Raw genomic sequence first — 16,128 nt, 5'->3', positions numbered from 1 at the left:
ATATAGCATGGGTCTACTCGGATACCAGAGTCGGGTAAAACATATGCTTGCAACAGCTTATTTTTTGGGGAAAGGGTGATGATTTGGTGAGCGCATGAATCAAAACAACGCCAAAAATATCAAGGCCAAACCAGGATTTGTTCTAATTTTAACCATTTTCAAGTCCCTTTGAAATTCACAGAAACTCTTTTTCCCAGTTATTTTTCAAAATGTGGTTTCATAATTTAAGATAGTATGCAGCATGGTTTGCTCTGATTTGCTTTTTACTAGACTGCATCAATTATCCTTATCTTTCTTGTTATACTTCTCAGAAGAGACTTTAAACGGATGCACTAAGTTTCAAACGAAAACAAAATATACTTTTTGTATGTATTGGCTGAATTTTGTATACTTTAAATAAATGCTTTTCGTTTATTTAGTTATAATTCTTGCTTAACACCACTTATTGGATATTTTATAATCGAAATAAAAGTAGTATTGCCTTTAAATTAGACTATTTAAACTAAATTGTGGCAATAGATTTTCGCGAGAGATCTCTTCCTATTTTTCACGATAAAGGATAGTTTTGAACCTAGTCTGTTTTTGCTAATGTATTGTTTCCTATTCTACGTATTTAAACTTCATAATCCATGACTTAATTTAGACTTTTCCATGTAAGTAGTCAAATTTTGCGAATTCCCTATAAATTTGATTTAAAGGTAAGTTTTCAAAAAAAGTTAAAGAACATCAGATTGGGATGAAAGTAGATATATGATTAATGAAAAGGGTGTAAAGAACCGGATTAAGCCAATGACCAGTGGGATTAAAGTCATATAATATTCCAAACTTAAAACGAACCGAAATTACAATCAACAAAAGAAGCAAAGAGGAAACTGAAAACAAATAGGAAATAAATACATCTCAAAAGCCTCCAAAAGGCCAGAGTATCATTTGTGTTTAACTGGCAACGTTTTTTTTTTGGTGTGGTGTGTTTTTCATTAAACCAACTAAAACATAACAACAAAAATAACATATGAAGGCTTTTCAAGTTTTACAAATATTATACTTAAAACATACTCAAGTAATTTCAGTTCGTTTTTTATTTTACTTTGTTTTTTTTTTATCTTGGCTTTACAAAATCACCTTTAGTTTCTTTGGGGATATAGATCTGCTAAAACTTATCTTTAAAGTTTCTGTTTGCTGATTATACATAAACAAAAGATTGATATTGAACCCCTTTCTTTGGATGCCCTTCGAAAGCCCAACAGCGTCCACTACTCAGTGGTTTAAAAAGCAAGGTTGTCGTCAGAACCGGACCCCTTTGTGAGTTTCATGAATGACCACCTTTCCATGCCTTAAACCTGACTATTTTAGAAAATGATGGGAATAACACTGTTTAACTTTATAGATTTTTTGTGAACATGGAACTTACAACAGAGTTGAATAAATAATAAAACCTGATAAATGATTGTATAAAGTTCATGATGCCCTGGGAGGAAAGTAAATTGATACTGTGAGCTCCAGGTTTGGGAGTCACACCATGTGGGACCGCAGTTTCGGAGGTGTATTCTCTATCAGTGGCCTTGGCTGTTACTGGTATCTTCTGTCTTGAAATTTGGCATTGGAGGGATCAATATGGCATGTAGTAAATCAATACTTCAGCGGAGAGTGTGGGATAATGGAAGATGAGTACTTTAGTTGGGTTGGGGGATACGTGAATTGGGGAATATCCTTTTCAGACTATTATTAAAACGCTATTATTTTCAAATATGCCTTAATCATTACCATCCATATCCTGGGAGTCAGGATATAACAACACAGATGTCAAATTGGATGATCTGGTTGCAATACTCAAAGGTAGCTGTTGATGCTCAGGCGATAGAGTAGAATTAGAAGTTTCTCTGATCGGTTCGACATCACTTGGCGGAGCGTATTCAGCTTCAACAAAAAATAAAGACATAGAAAATAAAAAAGGTAGGATAAAATATTCTCAATAATTAATACCCCCCAGACATAAAAAAAAACAGACAACAAATGCGAAAAATGGTATATAATATAAAAACTGAACAAATTAAAACGTGATAATTAGATATATAGGAACCCTATTTCACAAATTAGTACGTTATCCACAGATAAAATTGGGGTTTTTGATAGAGTGCGGGAGGTAGTTAAGTATACGGTATAAGGCTTTGAATATGTGTTTAGAAGTCTAAAATCCTTGCAGTGTATTTAGCTAAGTAACACAAAGGCCTTGATCTTTAGTAGCTAAGACTGACGATAGAAAATATCCTCAAATGTTTCGTAGTCTTAATATACTTCAAAAGTGACCTTCCACTTTCTTCTCTTGGTGTCAACACCTGGAGTGCCACCCTACGTGGCTACGCCACTGCCATTACTGTATTGAAGGAGAGTGGCTTGTAAGTGTGTAGAAAAAGTAAATGTTATATTACCTTCAAAATCTTTTTTTTCTACGGAAAATACTATGATAAGAAAAATCTCAAAGCTCACGTGCATGTCATTGCTTTAAGTGGTTTTATTTTTGACGCCATTCTTTTTTAATAACAATACTGTTTTGGACAAAACGAAAAAATAGTTTTCACTTCTTCCACATGAAAAATCTCTTCCTCTCTGACTTACTCCTATAAGTGCTGGATATTCTTTTGTAACTGAACATTTATAATGAACATCTCACCATTTATAGTTGTTTATGGAAATTTCTAAATATGGTAGCATAATTCAGTTCATTCAATGCTCCTGTCAGAGTAAGACGCATTTAGCGCATCTGCGTTAAAATTAAAGTGAAAATATTATCTCAAGGATAGTAGGATGTATATCAAGTCTATTAGTACATAATAGGACGTAAAAGGAAAAACCCTAGACCAGAAGCTATAAGTAGTACATTAGATACCTGAAAAGATAGCTCTAGCTCGAAACCAGAATTATCAATACTAGTTGCAGACTTTAAGCAAATTCTTGATGTCGTAAAAGAAAATGGTAATAAGGTAGATAATATCAACAATCAATAAAGAAGTCTTACGGCAAGGGTCGATAATCTGGAAAAAGACCATTTGCTACTTAAAAATAAGATGAATGATACTGAACTGAAAATTGGGAAGATCGAAAATGATACGTCTTCCCTAAATTGCAAATAAAAACATGTACTGATGAAATAATGAAGTTAAGAAGAAATAATGAAGATAGTATGGGTCAAATTGTGAGAATGGAAGCTGCTAAATTAGAAAATAATGTTATCATATGGAATGCTGCTTGCAAGGACAATGATAACGCTATAGTTTTATTCACTGAGGTAGTTCGCCATGGATTAGAAATGCCGGATGTAAATTTCACGTTCACACAGTACGATAGAAATCGTAAATTTTAGAAGGTGACACTGAATAAAAAAGATGATAAGTTAGCTATGATAAAATATGCTAGTAAGCTAGAAGGTAAGACATTCCATCGAAACTATTCGAACATGTTTATTGGTGACGATGTTCCAGCCGAAATCCGTAGAATACGTAAGCTGTTATTGGTGAAATGTGATAAATTAAGATTAGCTCACGGATATCCATGGATGCATGGATATCCAAGGGCATTCAGGCATATTTGTTTGTAAAAAGACCTGACGGTTCAACTACAAAATACTCATTTAGTGATTATATACCAGAGATTGAGAAATTTTCGAGAATCCGAGAAGCATATTAAAGTTTACAAGTGGATGATTCTGTGGCATAAATTTATTATGTATGATAGTTTGACTGCTCTGTTGTTACTATTCAATTCATATAAGGGTGTAATGTTTAATCTTGTTTTACATATCCTGTTTGTTTGTACTTATTGTTCATATGCCTAATTCTAAATTACGAGTATTAATTATTTTTCTTTATTTAGTTTTTTTGTTGTTGTTTGATTATTTAGGCCCGCAGAGAGGTCTTTCCGATTAGCAGTATTGAAAGAAATTAAGCTGGAATGAAGATCATTTTTCTTTTATTTTTAAAGTTGTTCCTATTTGTGTTACCTTTTTTTTCTTTTGTTTGTTTGCTGGGTTGGTCGTGGTATGGTTGTCCTTGATGTGGTAATAACATTTGATAACGGATATAGGAAATGGTGAAATTCCATCATCAAGGTTTAATGAACTTGAGCAAGATTCTTTTTTGTTTCTTTCAGTTTTCCAAAACATCGTAGTTAATAACAATGAACATAATTGCAATATATTAGATATTCTAAGAAATTAATATTTATGTTTGAATGATTTGGCAAATAATAATGTTAATACTAGGAGGATATCGTTTTGGAAATGTCGGGGGTGGAGGACTGCACAAGATACGATTAAAACTTTTTTATCAAAATCTAATACGGCCTATGTAAAACTTTTTTAGATGAATTTTCAATTGAAAGTATTTATGCTGAAGATTATCATTTTTTTCATGTCGATCGAAATTGATCGACAAAATTCGTTCCTTAAGATGCACGTAGTCGATATGAAAAACGGTTAATGTAAATATTTAATTTTAAGCTTCATGTTACTAATTTTTTTCATTCGAAGCTGAATAAAACTACCCATAGTGATGTCTAATTGTACATGAGCCATTATGAAGGAGGGCAAGTGAAGTATTTCATAGGTGTGGGGGTTGTCCTTAAAGCCTCATAAACCACTGTTCTACATCCAAATTTCCAGATACTCTAAAAAAAACTTAAAATAACTATAAAAAGAGATTTCGTGTAGAAGGAGGGAGGGGAAAATTAATCTCTAATTTCCAGATATATATTTGTAAATTCCAGTTTCTCGGGATTTCCAGATATATATTTGGATAAATCGTTTAATATTGGTGCCTGTTAGACGATAGAACACATCTTATTATGGAATATCTCTTTCTTTGCAACATAAAACGGCTTAGCAAGTTGGTCTTGGTGTTTTGGTTAAAAATTGCACACCAACAGCCGCAAGGAAAGATTTTTTGCCTATAAATATTGAAATGCTTTTTGAATCTTGTGTTGCTGAGTGTTTTTCTTTTTCAAATAACCAAAAATTGCTAATCAGAGTTATTTATTGTACTCCGTCAGCTAATCAGGTAGAATTTATAGATCGTTTTGAAACTTTGTTGGATAAATTGGCTAGTCTTAATACTTCCTATCTAGTTATGGGATATTTTAATTTCAATTTAATGAGCCTTGTATCTGTATCAGAACAGAATGGATAGAAACACTGTGCAGTTTGTAGAGTGTCCGTTAGCTCATGGATTAAACCCTTTGTGTTTTATGCCATCCAGGATAACTGACGGATCATTTTCACTAACTGATAATATTTTTTCACCGTGCAGTGCCGTTATTACATATGTCATTCCTGATGATTCATCTGATCACTGCATAATTATGGCTGATTTTCCGCCTTATTTTTCATATACTAAAAAAGGCCAAACAAAGCGTCAAGATTCTCCGCATATATTTTTTTTAATTTAACAGATGGGCTTGGTGACGTTGGGTGGAGTCCAGTAATTAATGAAAAGAATCCAAATCAATCCTTAGATAAGTTTTATGATATATTGACTGAAAAGCTTGATCAATTTTGCCTGTATAGAATTCCAATGGGAAAGAGAATTGTTCCAAGAAAACCTTGGGTAAATGAGTCCCTTTTGAGATTGATGGATAAAAAAAACTTTATATAAAATCAAAATGAAGTATCCAAAAGAAATAAAAATAATACGTTTCAAAAATTAAAAAAATCTGTTGGTAAGGACCTAAGAGATAGTGAAAGAGCTTATTATGATGATTCATTTGAAAATTTAATTCTCCCCGCAAAACGTGAAGTTTAATCAAGGATGAAAATAGATGAAATAAACAGTTGTCGCATCCCGAGGTATTATATGAAATAAATAGTGAAGAAGTTGGAGGTCCAAAAGCTGTTGCTAATATGTTTGGTGATTATTTTATTGGCGTTGTACCATCTATCGTTTCTGCAGAGATAGAATTTTTCTTCTCGCAGGATGCATTAACCTTATTTCCCTCCCTCGGAAGGTACAAGCATATTTCTGGCCCCAGCTAGTTTTGCAGAATTCCATAAGGTTATCAAAAATATAAAAAGTGATAACTTAGTGAGATATGAAAGAATATCAACAAAGTTGCTAAAAAATATTGCTGGAGTGATTTCTGAACCACTTATTCATATTTTAATTTGTGTATCAGTTCAGGTATGTTTCCTGGTATATGGAAAATTGCCCGGGTTACTGCATTACATAAAAAAAGTGATAAATCCAATGTAAATAATTATTGTCCCATTGTAATTTTATCGCCTTTATCTAAAGTGTTTTGAAAACTTTTTAAAGAAAGGATTTCTAATTATTTGGATAAGTCATTTTTTTTTTTTTTTTTTTTTTTTTACCAAATACCAGTTTGGATTTAGGGCAAGTCATTCGACACAACACGCAGTTGCAGCTCTTTTATTAGAATTAGATGATTGTTTGGATAATGAATTCCATGTGGCTACTGTTTTCTACGATGTTAAGAAAGCATATGACACATTAAACAAAGAAATTCTTTATGACAAAATTGAAAATGCAGACATAAGAGGGATAGGACTAGACTTAGTAAAATCATACCTGTGTGGACGTAAAACCGCGGTAGATGTCGATGGAAAACAGTCCAATTTAAAAAATCTTAATGTTACTGGTATCCCTCAAGGTTCAGTATTAGGTCCGCTCTTATTTTTGATTTATATTCACGATCTTCCGCAAATTTTGCCGAGAAAAATTAAGTCTTGCTATTATATTTGCAGATGACACAGCTATATCTATTAAAGCAAAGGATTCAACAACTTTATTTGAGAATTTGATTGTAACTGTTACTTCAGTTAATCTATGATTTGCTTCTAATAATCTAGAACCAAATTTTACTAAAACTGAATTTATGGTTTTTGGTCGTTGAAAATGCGTAACTCAATTGATTTCTTGTCAGGAGCTTCAGGTTGGTGAGAATAAAATTTGTAGGGTTCAGTCATATCGTCATTTAGGGGTTTTTCTTGATTCGTTGTCTTTTCATAATCACATTGATCATTTAAGGGTTAAACTTGCTAAAATATTGGGTCAATGTACCAGGTGAAAAAAAAATTCCATTTTCCATACTAAAAACAACTTACCACTCTTTAATTGCTTCATATTTGAATTACTGCTCTATTGTTTATCTTAATACCTTTTGGACACATTAAAAAAAATTACAGGTACTACAAAATAGGGCAGTAAGAATACTTGAATTTTTTTACATTGACCATCAACACTTGAAAATACATCTGAAACAAAAGCAATGTTCTTGGCAAGATTTAAAATTTGTCAGATTTAAAACGTATAAGAGCTATAAATACTTCCTTATGGTATTTTCAATTTCAAAATCCTAAAGATTATTTCTACATTAAATCTCTGTTGATTTTGCCACTTCCTTTGGCTCGTCGGTGGGCGGGATTATACCCAATTTCTTTTGTAAGATGTGAAAGGCAAGGTTTTCACTTAGGAACCTAATACCATTCATTGCAAATAGATATAAGCTGAATCATAAAACTCGGATTGATCAATCACAACAATCTCAACTGTATTCAAAGAAGCAATTATTAAAGATTGTTTTTTAATGTTTGTTTATTTACCTTTAATGATGGAATTTTAAAATCTCATGATATTTTTCTTTACGTGTTTTGTTTCTGTCTCCACAATGGGATTGCCTCCAATGCCTCTCCTGTCCAGCATTTCTTTTCTGCCTTCCTTGTTTTCTAGGTTTTTGCTATTATTATTTTTTTGTTAATTAAGTTAATTTTGCTATTATTACTATGTTTATGACGAGATGTTTTGTTTTGTATGCGACCTATTATTTAGACACCTAATCTTACGAGCTCTGCTCGCTATATGGGGTTAACGTTTTTTTTGTATTTATATGTATATTAAATAAAGCAAATAAAACAAAGCAATCCCTTTAAAGATTTGCAAACACCACAAATACAGCGCTGATTTACATAAAAATTCTGTCTTTCGTTTTATAAACACAGGTCTATTTTAGGGGAATATTTGACACTGAGTAAATTATTTTGTGTTTAACACTTAAATTGCTTTGATGCGTTTTCCAAAAATTCAGAATGCAAATTCTTAATAATAAACGTTTAGTAATGCTGTTTGAAAGCTTAATATAATAATAATAATATATTTTCTGCTGGATTTACAACAATGGAGATAAAACAAGCGGAGTGAAAAAAGAAATACCATCATCTATAAGTACAAAATATTTACACTGCAATACTTGCAACTACAGTACAAGACGACACTAATGTTCAATGTTTTATTTTAGAAATGAAACAAGTTCTTTGAACAAAATTAGCAGATTTTTTTATAGAGAAATTTACAAATTCCAGAATTTGCTGGAATTGCATAGTTTCAAGTTATTTTTTTTTTCATTTCGATTCGACTTCAACAGTTTCAAATCTTAAGATGATGAAGACCTAGCAAAGTCTAATTTGTTCAAGCTTTTCCTAATAAAATGTTACCCAATATATTTGATTATACAAAAACCAAATGCTTGAGATGTACATTCATTGTCAAAACATGTGGAGGCGAATTCCTAGATGTCAGGTCCAAGTTTACATGGTCGTGAAAAACAGCAAAAAGTACCCACAAGAATATCTTCCTGCATTTTCTGCTGGATTTACAACAATTGAGATAAGAGAAGCGGAGTGAAAAAATAAATACAATCATCTACAAGTAAAAAATATTTACGCTACAATACTTACTACTACAGTACAAGACAACACTAATGTTCAATATTTTATCTTAGAAATGAAACAAGTTCTTTGAAGAAAAACAAAAACCAAAACCAAAGAAAAAAAACCGAATGCGAGATTTACCTTTATCGTCAAAACTTTTGGAGCCCAATTCTTGGGTGTCAGGTTCAAGTTTACATGGTCCTGAAAAACAGCAAAAAGTTCCCACAGGAATATCTTCATTTTTAGGAGACAAAAGGTGGTTTTGAAAGTCAAAAAGCTCCTCATAGTCATTTGGTAAAGCTTTTTCAACTTCTGAAACAAAGTATAAATTAAAGGGACATCAAACACATTCAACAGAAAAGCTTACAAAACAAGCCCAACTGCTTTCCCCTTTTCAACAAAACGACCACGAGAATGAATAATTACGCTTATAAGGACAGAAATCAAACTATCTTTGGCAAATAGCCAACACAAAATGTCTAGATGAGTTGAAAAAGAGTCCTGAAAATTCTTCCACAGGTCATGCAGATATTCTTCCACAGGATAGGCTAATGAGTTGGCTGATCATCTAGTATTGAAAAAGGCACCAAATGATTGGTGGCAATGTTCCTTTTTCCTTTGAATGCTAGTCCCAGTTTCATTTAGTGTCAAACAACAAAATCGTTCAATTAATTCTATTTTTGTATCTTTCATTCACTTTGTTTCAGATTCTGTACAGGTAAAACGATTTTGGAAAACATGCATATACACAAGAGAAGAGACACCCCATTTCCTGTTTGACAAAAACATTGAAATACCATAGCTGATAATTGAAATATTTTCCCTTCCAATTCTAATGAAATAATTTAAAGATTATCACCAATTATATGAATAGTTTTTTCTAACCCCCTCCCCAATCCAAAAAATCTTTCTTTTTACAAGGCTCTCAATTGACAGCAAATATGGCCTAGAGGCAAGCTTGCAATTTTAAGACACAACAAACATACAACTCAGACTACTTGAGGTCAAACTATCATTAGATTCAATAGGGCTTAAGCTTAAATATAAGAACAAGTATTGATTAAAATCAACAACGAAACCATGTGAGGAAAATATTATTTACAATAAACATTATCATTATAAACAAGACAATATTTCCTTGAAAATGAAACATGGAATATCTTTGGTAGGTTATTTGTTAGATAATCACACTTAGCTACTCTGAACAAAACCAAATATTTAGGAAAGAAAACAAAAAGTATTTGGATCATAAGTGAATATGTGAAGTGGGAAAGGGGAAAAAACAACCTACAAAAAACAACCTAGAAAAAACAAATTTTTTTCACCCCTCCAACTCGAAATCTATTGACTGCAATATATAAAACTGAGAAAACTGGGAAACTTGACAGAAACTGGACAAGTTGAAAAAACCTGATGGAATGTGCTTTTTGCCAAGGAAACAATACACATAAAAAATGGCAAGACAAAGACAACAAGACAATACTAAATATAACAAGATAAAAAACCAACAGCTTGTAGGTTAGCTACCAAGAAGGGTGCTTAGTGGTAACTGAAAAAAAGAAGATTGCTTGGTATATCCTCTTTAATCACCAACATATACCTTATCAAAAGCTCCTTTTCTTTTTCTTGATTTATTTAAAAATCACAGGAAACAAACTAGTGTTTTGTGCTTGTGCTTGCTATTTGCTTATGTAGTGCTTGCTTTATTATTGCTGCTTGCTTTTGCTCTATTATGTGTTTTTGTTGCAGGTCGGTTGGCTTAATAAATAATTATCAGAAGTCAGAAATGGCCAATCTACTGCCATGTCCAACATTCAATTGGGAATCAGTCTACAAGCATGGACGAAGTTTGAACAGCATGGAAACCTTATATTAGGCGGACCATTGAGTGGGAAGGATGTTAAACAACAATGTACTTACCTTCTTCTCTGGTTAGGAGAAAAAGGACAATATGTCTATAGTACATGGACATTAACTTTAGAATAAGAAGACAAACTTGATGTGTATCTCAAGAAATTCAGAAAGCAGATAGCTCCTGTGAGTAATCCTATATTTGCTCGTTATGAATTTCATAAACGTGAGCAGTTGGAGCAAGAGTCAATTGAATATTATATCACAGCCCTCAAGGTGCTGGTCAAAGACTGTTAGTTTACAAGTGACCTTGAGAAAGAGATGGTGAGAGACAGATTAATATGTGGGATGAAACTATATAGAATAAGAGAAAAACTATTATCTAAAGGTGGAAAAACTATAATCTAAAGGTGGAACCCTTACTCTTGACAGGGCAGTGATAATTGCAAGAGCTTTTGAGACAACTCAAGAACAACTCATGTCCATGTCAGCCACATCCACATCACATACTACAATAAATAAACCAACTATAAAGCAGGAAATAGATTTTGTAAGGAAACAAAGGAAGTTTGACCAGCCCACAACAAGTAAGAAGCATTACTTCTGCGGTGGTAAATATGACCCAAGCCACAAATGTCCAGCCAGCGGCAAATCTTGCTCCAAGTGTGGAAAGACAAATCACTTTGCTCGTGTCTGTCGTAACAAACCTTTAGACACTATTGATATGGAAGGAACTGAAGGGAATCAAGAACAAGAAATATATATTGATACGCTATTTATTGGAGCCATAACTGAGAAATCAAGCAACCGAGTGTGGCCAATAAACTGAACAATTCGGCATTGGACACTCGATTCAAAATCGAAACAGGAGCTGAAGAAAATGTAATACCAAAATCTGTCTATGAGTGGCTTATACCCAAACCACAACTGAACAAAACAAAACAGATCCTTTTAGCTTATGGAGGAACGTGCATTCCGATTGCTAGAGTCTGCTCTCTAAATTTCAGACAGAATGGAAACGCCAACAAAAAGTAAAGCTTCTTTGTAGTAGATACACAATCAAACCCAATACTAGGGTACCAAGCATGTGTAGAAATGGGATTTGTGAAAGTTGAAACATCTATCTCACCCTTATCTACTAAGAAGAGCAATCAGGAGACCCAAATTCGCAAGGAATTTGGTGATGTCTTGACTGGAATAGGTAAACTTCCAGGGAACGTAGAAATCCATGTTAAGGGGAATGCAATTTCTACTGTGAATCCTGCGCGCAGAATTCCTTTTTCCTTATATGACAGGGTTAAAAGTGAGCTTGACTGCCTGGAAAGTTTAGATATCATTGAAAAAGTTGTAGCTCCAACAAAGTGGGTTAATTCAATTGTAGCACTGGAAAAGTCAGATGGAATTTTATGTTTATGTTTAGACCCCAGAGAGCTTAACAAATAAAAACAAAGGCCCTACTACCCCATCCCAACTTTTGAAGATATTGCTGTCAAAACTCATGGCCACAATAAGTTCTCAAAACTGGATGCAACATCTAAGTATTGGATGTTGGCATTAATCAAGAAATTGTCACTTATCAAAACCTTCAACGCTCCATTTGGCTGGTACAGATACAAAAGAAGGCCATTTGGCATATTATGTGCACAAGACAAATTCCAGCAAAAGATGGAAGAGACCTTTGGCGAACTAAAAGGTGTTGACATCATTGTAGATGATATCCTTGTATCTGAGAAGAATGAAGAACATGATGAGAATTTAAAGAAAGTCCTACAGAAGGCCAGAGAAGTTGGGGTCAATATTAATCCAGAAAAATGCATATTTGGATCTACAAGTGTACCATACTTTGGACATTTGGTTACTGCAGATGGCATCAAACCAGACCCTTCCAAAGTTGAGGCCATAAGTGAGATGCCACAGCCATCAAACAAAGACAAACTAGCCACATTCCTTGAAATGACCAACTTTCTTTCAAAATACATTCCAAACTTGTAATCCTTAAACTTTCCACTCAGGGAGTTAGGAAAACAAAACGTCTTTGAGTGGAACAATCAGCACATAGCAGCAATGGATAAGATCAAAACTATGATTTATAGTAGCCTGGCAACTTTCAATACTAAGGCAAAAATTGTTGAGCTGAAAACTGACGCCTTCAAGCATGGCACTGGAGCAGAATTTAGCGTTGGTAGGAAAATTGTTGCTTTTGGATCAGGAGCTCTAACATCAACAGAACAGAATTATTCCCAGTTTGAGAAAGAGCTTTATGCCATTCTATATGGCTCTAGAAAATCCCACCAATTTGTCTATGGGAGGAAAATTGTTGCTCATACAGATCATAAGCCATTAGAGGCCATATTGTCAAAACCACTATGCCAAGCCCCTCCTAGGCTCCAAAGGATGATGCTACAGTTACAGCCATATGACATTGTGGTTCAGTATGCTAGGGGGAAGGATTTGCCTGTTGCCAACAGACTGTCAAGACTGCATTCACCCCACTTTGATGAAGAATGCTCAATGGATATTGAAGTCCATGTCCACTCTTTTGTGAGAAGTATCCCTGACAGTGATAAGAAGATGAAGATCATCTATGAAGAAAATAGAAGGGACCCAGTTATGATACAACTTAGCTCAGTCCTACAAAAAGGATGGCTAAATAACCAGCACCAGTGTTCTGCTGCCATACAACCTTATTGGAATGTTAGGGATGAGTTGTCCAGCATTAATGGTATCATTTTGAAAGGAAGTAGAGTTGTCATCCCCAGAGCATTGCAAAGGGTCATACTGCAGCAATTGCAAGTAGCACACCATGGGATGGAGAAACGCAAGCAAAGAGCCAGAAGTGCTGTTTACTGGCCAAATATCAATTTGGCTATTGAAGATCTGATATGGAATATTGAAACCTGTGGGAAGTTTTTCAGAGACAACCAGAAAGAACCCCTGATATTGACGCCAATCCCACAGTATCCTTGGGAATATGTGGGTCTTGATTTCGCCATATCAAAAAAAGAGACTACTTGTTAACCAGTTGCTATTATAGTTGTTTTATAGAAATTGATCAAGTCAAACCGGCAACATCTGCAGAAGCCATAAAAAAGTTCAAGGCTCATTTTACCAGAAATGGCATTCCAGAGAAAATACAGTCTGACAATGGACTACAGTTTACATCAGAAGAATCCCAGTCCTTTTTGAAGAAATGGGATATCCAGCATCTGACTTTAAGTCCCAACTTTCCCCAGTCCAATGGCCATGCTGAGAAGGCTGTGGATATAGCCAGCAGGATCATGTCAAAAGCAACTGAGTCCAACACAGACCCCTACCTTGGTCTATTAGAATACCAGAATACTCCTATAGATGGAGTCGCATCCCCACACAGCTCCTTATGAGTAGAAGTTTAAGGTCTATCCTTCCCTGTACTCAGCAGCAATTGCAGCCAAAGACTATTCCAAAGAAAAAGTTCTGAAGAGCAAGAGCCAGACAACAACAAATACAGAAGCAGAACTATGACAAGGCATCTAAGAACCTAATGGAGTTGAAAGACAACCAACCCGTCTGGGTCAAGCTATCAAAAGAAGCCACACATTGGACTAAAGGTGCAATTATATCATGCATGGCCCCAAGATCTTATCTCATCCAGGTTGAAAATGGTTGATTTTATTGCAGGAATTGGGCAAATTTGAAACCACGGTCCTGTGCTGGAGACTGTTCTCAACAGTCTTCAGTATTCACTGGTGATGTGGAGCTGCCACCAGAAGTTGAACCACCTTGGATCCTACCGTCTTCTCAATGCTGTGCTGTCCCAAAGACTCCAATAAACTATAGTCCTGGGGAAAATATCCAAGACAGCCCTTAAAAAACCCCAAGAGCTCCAACTCCCCCTCCCCCAACTGACAGTAATAACCAAAATAGACATGGTTTCCTACAACCATATGTGACAAAAACTGGCAGAGTGGTTAAACCAAGGAAAATAATGAACATTTAAATTACACTGTTAATGTTTTTTGTATTATTGTTAGTGTGTAACAGTAATTACTACCTGTGAAAGAAAGGAGATGTAGTGTTTTGTGCTTGTGCTTACTATTTGCTTATGTAGTGCTTGCTTTTTTATTGCTGCTTGCTTTTGCTTTATTATGTGTTTTTGTTGCAGGTTGGTTGGCTTAATAAATATTTATCACAGAACATAATACACAAACCAACAACAACTAATGCTATGGAAAACATTTTAGGCAATTTGGTTTAAAAAAATTCTTATTATAAGAGACAGAGACTAGCCCCTATAATTATCATATTATTATAATATTATAGATAATTATAACAAAACTTTATAATTATTGCGGCTGACACAAAAAATAGACTCTTCAGCAGGAATATTTTTTTTCTTATTGCTTTCTAATCTTTCTTATTGCTTATGCCTGCATACAGAAAATAATAAGAGAAACATTTTTCACTGAAGACATGTTGTCTCCTCAAACTGAAAAATATAGCTGATAAATTAGACTTTTGTGTAGCAAAATAGCCCTTCCATTACCTAGCTTTTATGCAGTTGCATGTTCTTTCAATTTGGTTATTTTTACTGAGGAGAACTTAAGAAGCAAGAGGAAACAGAAGCAATTATTTACTATAGAAAAGCAGCTATCAGTTGATTTTGTTAACAAAATTTTATTGGACAACTTACCATTTTTAACAACAGAAGTCTCAGGAATGGTAATAGACTCAGCCATGTTTAGAATGTGAGGTAAATCCATGATATTATCTCTGAAATAAGTTAACAATAGCTATAAAACATATAATACTATCAACAACACTTGGAAATGGCACTCCAGTTTTAAATTCTTTCCACAAAACGTGCATATTGTTATGTATTTACTGTGATAGATTTTCAAACTGGTATTTTTTTCCAGTTTTTCACCAATTTCTGAAAAGAAATTTGTTTCTTTATTTTTCATGTCTTTTTTAAGTGCCTTGAATTTTGTTGGAGCAATGCACATATGATAAAATTGCATAATACAGGTTTATATTACCTTAAAAAAGCAACACTTTCTCAATTGTATTTAAAGCCCAAACTAGGCCCCAGGAAGATGCATGACAGTTTAGCTGCAAACCTTGTCTTAAGTCAAGTGCTTTTAAAATTACTTTGATGAAATACTTGTTGATGGTTTTAATGATTAAGAAAACCAAAAAAAATCACTAAACCTTGAAAAATATTTTATTGCTTACTTCAAATCATAGAACTAAGATGATAAAAATACCTATTCTGTAGATGATCTAAAGATGTAGCATATGAATGTCCCTGAGTGTTCAGAATTTAAATATGTTGTCACTTTATTTACTAATATCAACATAGGACTAAGTTTAGTTATTATCCAAGGCATTTGCTATTTTGGTCATACATATTATGCATTTTCCAAAGTCCATCATTAACTGTTCTTACCTGATTTAGTGACAACCAAAAAGTAGATACAAATAGAATTGAAATATTCACCAGATAAAAAACCCTCAAAAACAAATGATAAGCCTCCAAAGGGTTAATAATTGACCCCCCTCCTCCACCCCTAATAACTAACCTTGGC

The 16,128-nt window shown here is 33.9% G+C and overlaps 1 protein-coding gene and 1 pseudogene across 2 annotated transcripts in view; both read right to left on the bottom strand.

Annotated features, from left to right (window-relative positions):
- The window catches only part of LOC148943826 (uncharacterized), a 606,774-nt gene that overhangs the window by 152,584 nt on the left and 438,062 nt on the right, over positions 1–16,128 (bottom strand).
- The window catches only part of LOC148943831 (uncharacterized), a 33,807-nt pseudogene that overhangs the window by 13,947 nt on the left and 3,732 nt on the right, over positions 1–16,128 (bottom strand). The window contains exons 2-4 of the transcript XR_016142952.1: positions 15,234–15,313; positions 8,855–9,025; positions 1,765–1,917 (exon numbers count right to left, since the gene is read on the bottom strand). The product of XR_016142952.1 is annotated as an uncharacterized LOC148943831 (transcript). The remainder of the gene's footprint in view (positions 1–1,764; positions 1,918–8,854; positions 9,026–15,233; positions 15,314–16,128) is intronic.

Source organism: Artemia sp. Qi Xiang Cuo, chromosome 15 (genome assembly GCF_049724085.1).
Source record: "Artemia sp. Qi Xiang Cuo chromosome 15, ASM4972408v1, whole genome shotgun sequence".
Classification (NCBI taxonomy): Eukaryota; Metazoa; Arthropoda; class Branchiopoda; order Anostraca; family Artemiidae; genus Artemia; species Artemia sp. Qi Xiang Cuo.
The sequence above is the reverse complement of the archived record's forward strand: the minus strand, read 5'-3'. Positions and strand labels throughout refer to the sequence as shown.